This window comes from Suricata suricatta, chromosome X (genome assembly GCF_006229205.1).
Source record: "Suricata suricatta isolate VVHF042 chromosome X, meerkat_22Aug2017_6uvM2_HiC, whole genome shotgun sequence".
Lineage (NCBI taxonomy): Eukaryota > Metazoa > Chordata > Mammalia > Carnivora > Herpestidae > Suricata > Suricata suricatta.
In genome coordinates this window covers 83,270,379-83,276,378 of record NC_043717.1, presented here as the reverse complement: position 1 = coordinate 83,276,378, position 6,000 = coordinate 83,270,379, and the positions used below count along the sequence as shown (strand labels likewise).

General features: G+C 42.6%; 1 long non-coding RNA gene across 1 annotated transcript in view; it reads right to left on the bottom strand.

The window, feature by feature from the left end:
- Positions 1-2,538: 2,538 nt before the first annotated feature.
- Positions 2,539-6,000, bottom strand: part of LOC115283952 — a 50,174-nt gene continuing 46,712 nt past the window's right edge. Inside the window, exon 4 of the long non-coding RNA XR_003905096.1 lies at positions 2,539-4,052. This is a non-coding gene — a long non-coding RNA (uncharacterized LOC115283952). The remainder of the gene's footprint in view (positions 4,053-6,000) is intronic.

Below are 6,000 nucleotides of genomic sequence, written 5' to 3'. Positions count from 1 at the left end.
CGAGGCACATGAAGAATCTAGAAAGTATGGCCCATGTATGGGGGGCGGGGAGCAATCAAGAGAACTGTCCCCAAGGAAGCATAGGCATTAGAATTACTAGAGAAAGACTTTTATCAGATATGTCCAAAGAGCTAAAGGAAACAATGTCTAAAATCCAAAGGAAGAATTCTATTCTAACATGCAAAGGGCTTGCAAGCCATCACTCCCATCTTCACAACAAGAAAAAAACCAATGACTCTTTTTGGATGTGTCAGAGAACTGAGCTCCCAGGATGAACTGCACCCCAAACCTGGAAGCAGCAGACATTCTAGAGCCCACGGGTGACTGTGAATGCAGCTCAGCAAACCTGAGGCAGAAGCTGACATGGCAGCTTCCCTGAGCTGGGGGGGTGGGGTGGCGGGGGTGTGTGTGTGTGTGTGCGATCATGGACTGGCTTGAGACTTAAAAACTCCCGGGGTGGGGGTGGGGGGTGGGGGGGCCCATCTAAGGTAGCCCCTACCTCCACAATCATGGTGTTTTGCCCCTAGAATCCTCACCAGGTCTTCTTGGTAATGCTCAGAGCAATACTGCCTCCTGGTGGGCCAGGGAGAAGTGAGAGGTAACCATTTTGAAGGAAATCAAGACCATTCTCCGCGAGAAAGGCCTCCCCAGCAAGGGGGAAGCCTTCCTGGACTTGGGGAAAGGGCGATTCCCAAACTTGAGACCCCCTATAGACTTCCTTCTTCACATAAGGTGGGGGAAAAAACTGAGAAACACCAGAGAAGGTCCCAGCAGGTGGCGAGGTGGTGGGGAACAGCTACATGGAATGCCTGAGACCTAATCCCAGGATTACAGGCTGCTTCTCTTCAGCCCAGACCTGAGCAAACATCAACCGGGCTCTTGCTTAGTAACAGTGGATTACTGCTCAGGGAGCGCCAAGGTCAGACTCTACTGAAGAAGGTTTTCTAGGGAAAGGAAAGATGCTAGGGGACAAAAAACAAAGACATTCGTGGAAACTGAGTCCTCTGACACCTACAGATGCAGAAAAGTTTAAATACAGCGCATCCCCTAGCCCAGATAAAAATAAATGTCATATGAAAGGGTAATTTTCTTCCAGACACCTGACTGGCTTTCAACAATGACAAACGTTACATGGCACGAGAAAAGGAAAGAAGAACTGATCTGAAGAGACAAAGCAGGCCTCAGAACCAGGTTCAGATACAGCAGAGAGTTTGAAGTCATCAGACAGGAAATTAAAAGGAAGAATGATTCATATGCTATGGGCTTTAATGGAAAAAGTGGACAACACGCAAGAACAGACAGGTAGTGTATAGATAATAACAGAGAGATAGAAACCCCAAGAAAGAATATAAAGGAAATACCAGAAACAGAAAACACTGTAACAGAAATAAAGTCTACATCATCTGACGGATGTGTCAGGTGATTTGAAAGGGCTGGGGTTAGAATCTGAGCACTCGAAGATATGTCGATAGAAACTTCCCAAACTGAGTTGTAAAGAGAAAACGTAATAAAAAATGGGACAGTATCTACTAATTGTGAGGCCATCAATCACCAAAGGTATACCACATGGAAAAGGAGACTGTCAAAAGCAGAAGAAAGAGAAAAAGCAACAACAACTATTTGACATAATAATGGCTGGGATTTTTCTAAAATCTGTGACAGAAACCACACCACAAATCTAGGGATCTCAGAGAACACCAAGCAGAATAAATGCCGATACACACACACGCGCACGCGCGCGCACACACACACACACGTGAGTGTTCACACGCCTAGGCAGATCATATTCAAATTGCATAAAGCCAAAGAAAAAATCTCTTAAAAAGTCAGAGAAGAAAAACACCTTATCTAGAGGGAAACAAAGGTAAGAATTACATCAGAGTTGCTTCAAAAATCATGCAAGCAAGGAGGGTAGCATGAAATATTTAAAGGCTTGAAAACAAAAACCCACCAACCAAGGAGTTGATATCTGGAAAAACCATCCTTCAGAAGTAAGGGAAAATAGAGACTTTGTTGGTGCAGTAGTTTGCTAGGGCCGCCAAAACAAAATACCACAAACTGGGAGACTTAAACAACAACAAAATTATTTTCTCTCAGTTCCGGAGACTGAAAGTCAAAGATCCAGGTGCTTTCAGTGCTGCCTCTCGGAGGCCTCTCTGCTTGGCTTGGAGATGGCTGTCTTCTCCCATGGCCTTACGTCCACATGCGTGTGGGCCCATCCATGGTGTCTCTTCCTTTTCTTACGAGGACACCAGTCATATTGAAGCCAGGCCCCACCTTTATCACCACAGTGGACATTCATCACCTCTCTAAATGCCCTGTTTCCAAATACACTCATGTTGGGAGTTACGGCTTCAACATATCAACTTTGGAGGGGAACACAATTCAGTCCATGACCCTCAGGCTAACGGAACTGAGAGAACTGTTGTTGTCAGTAAGAGTTAAAAGCTGCTCTTCAGACAGAAGGAACATGGTGTTGGTCAGAGATTTGGATTTATGTAACAAAAGGAAAGGTGTCACAGAAGGAATACATGGAGATTAAAGTCACGTATTTTATTTTTCTTATTCTTATTTAGTCTAATGGACGACTGTTCAAAGGAATACGGGCCACAGTGTACTGGGCGCTACTAGCAGGGAGGGCAGTGCGTAAACGGCAGCAGGTGTTAGGAAGGGAAGGGACTGAGACGCTGGGGAGTCTGTTATGCTTGCGCTGCAGGGGTATCTGAAGGTGGACCTGGATTGGTCGTAAATTTATGTTGCGCAGTCCATGTCTAGGGAAACCACCAAAAAGTTAAAGAGAAATATGACTGATACACTGAGGGAAAAGAGAAAGTGGAATAATAAAAAATGCTCAATTAAAAGAGAGGGCAGAAACAGGAAGATTAAAAAGAACACAAAGAATAAGTGCAGCAGGTACAACACTTTCACAAACATGGTGGATGCAAATCCAACTGTCAGCGATCACTTAAAAAGGTAGTGGTCTACACACGCCAATTGCAAGAAGTGACCGTAAGGGCAGATGAAAAACGACACCGGCTATGTGGTGTCGATAAGAAACCCAATTTAAATAGAAAAACACATATAGATTAAAAGTAAAACAGTGGGGAAAGGTGTACCGTGCTCGCACAAATCAAAAGAAAGCTGGAGTAGCTATGTGAATTTCCGACCCAAAAGGGCAATAGGCCAAGGAAACTTAGCAGGGGTAGAAAAGGTTATTACATAACAAGGGGTCAATTCTCCGAGAAGACACAATAATCTCGGAAATTATGCACCTTACAACAAAGCGTCAAAATACAAGAGGCAAAAGGTGATAAAAAAATGCAGAGAGAAGCAGATAATCCACTACTAATGTGAGGGATTTCAACACTCCCTCTGTTAGTAAGAGACAGATCCGGTAGACAGAAAATCAGTAAGGATATGGTTTAACTCAACAGAACCATCAATCGATGGGTCTGACACTGTATTTTTAATTTTTCCCAGCTTTAATTATAATGGACAAATAAAATTGTATATAGTCAAAGTGGGAAACACTATTTGATATATGTAGACACAGAAAGGACGACCACAATTAAGTTAATTTGAATGCATCCGTCACCTCACACAGTTACCTTTTCTGCGTGTAGCAAGAGGGCTTAAGATCTATTCTCTTGACACGTGTGCGTTGCAGATCTGCTCTTCTCTCCTTCCAGACCCCAGGTGTGCACCGCCACCACGTTCCACCAGATCTTCGATGATGTTCCAAGAAGCAGTCAAACCTGATTCCCCTCTTCGTATTTCGTGGAGCTAGAAGTACTGGGGCTCCTGTAGGTCTTGCGCCTGATATCTAGTCAATCCAGAAACCTGGAGCACACTGGGTCCCAATAATCAATACAGGTTCTACTTTGGTGAACAGAGATTACAGCGAGCTGAAGAAAAAAGGTCCGGACTTCAAAATGAAAGGTTTCCTATAAAGCTGCTTAGAATGAAGGTCTTCCAGAGGACGTCTGCACAATTTTCCACTTATCCAGGATATATGGCCCCTCTAAATGCACGAAATCCTTAAATATCTGAAACTTGATAAAAAGAAAAAAAATTATACTCTTAGAAAATGTCAAGTATACAATACAGTATTATTAACTATAGTCACAACACCAAACCTTACATCCCCAGAACTTCTTTATCTTTTGACCAACGGTCCCTGATGTCCCCCACCCCCCCCAGCCCCTGGCAACCACCATTCAACTTTATGCTTCTGTGAGTTTGACTTAATTCTTTTAGATTCTACATGTGAATGAGATCCTATAGTATTTGTCTTTCTCTGTCTGGCTTATTTCATTTGGCATAATGTCCTCCAGTTTTATGCATGTTGTCACAGATGACAGCAAATATATATAAATATATATCTCACGTTATACATCTCTCTCACATTATACATCTCCCATTACATATGGATATATCTCACATTATACTTCTCATATATGTGTATATATAGCTCATGTGATACATCTGTCTCACATTTTACATCTCATATTGTATATGTATATCTCACATTATACATCTCTCTCACTATATATATATACATATAAATTTGTTTTTATCTATTCACCCATCTACAGACACTTAGATGATTTCCATGTTCAGGCTACTATGAATGATGCCGCAATGAACACAGAGTGCAGATATCTCTTCCAGATACTGATTTCATTTCCTTCAGATATATACCCACAAGTGGGATTGTTAGATCATACAGTACTTCAACTTTTAATTTGGGGGGTAACCTCCATACTATTTTCCCCAGGGGCCACGCCAATTTACATTCCCACCCACAGTGCAGGAGGGCGCCCTTTTCTACACATGCTCGCCAGCACCTGTTATCTCTCGTCTTTTTGATAATAGCCATCCCCACAGGTGTGAGGTTGTTGCAGAAAGAAAAATTCCCCCCTTCACCTCTGAGTTCTTTTGGCGGGTTGGTTGGACAACTAAAATGACACAAGACAGAGTAATAGGAGAAAAACAAATTTGATTATATATCCCCAGGGAATCCACATAAACGTAAGGGATTCCAAAGACAGGCAAAACGGCGTGTGTATGTCATCCTGAATAAGGAGAAGAGGGCTGGGGGGTCTGAGACATCTAAGGAAAGGAAAGCCATTCACAGGAAGATGAAAAAGCATAAATGTTGGGGAAACAAATATTTGCAGAGCCATAAAGAAACAACAGGATGCAGAGAGGAATTTTAACAAACAGACTCTGCTAGGTTTCTCCCTACCTACCACACAACTTTGCGCTACACTGTAATGACCAGGAAGGTAGCTCTTTTCCCGGAAGAAGCCTTCTATCTAAATTCTTTTAGGCAATTCAACAAGAGGTAAAAAAGAAGAACCTCCTGGGTCTCTGTTTCTTAAAAATAATCACCCGAAATTACTCCTCATGACAAAGAGGCATATTTTGGGGCGGCAAATATTGCTCCCCTAGAAGGTGGTATCTCATTGTGGTTTTGATTTTGCACTTCCCTCATGGTGAGTGATGCTAGAGCCTGTTCATGCACCTGTTAGCCACGTGCATGTCTTCTCTATAAAACTGTCTATCCATGTCCTCTGCTCTTTTTCTTTTTTTAAGAGAGAGAGAGTGCACACAAGCGGGGAAGGGACAGACATAGAGATGGAGACAGAGAATCTGAAGCAGGCTCTGCCCTGTCACCACAGAGCCTGACACGGGGCTTGAACTCACAAACCGTAAGATCATGACCTGAACCGAAATCAAGACTGGGATGCCGACCAAGCTACCCAGGCACCCCTGTCTAATTTTTAACCAGTTACTTGTTTGTTTACCATTGAATTATATATTTTAGACATTATATATTTTAGACATTAACCTCTTATCAAGATATATGGTTTGCAAATATTTTCTCCTTTTCATTTTATTGATGGTTCCCTTCGCTGTGCAGAAGCTTTGCAGTTTGATGCAGTCCCCCTTGTTTATATCTGCCTTGTTGAATGTGCTTTTGGTATTGTGATAGGT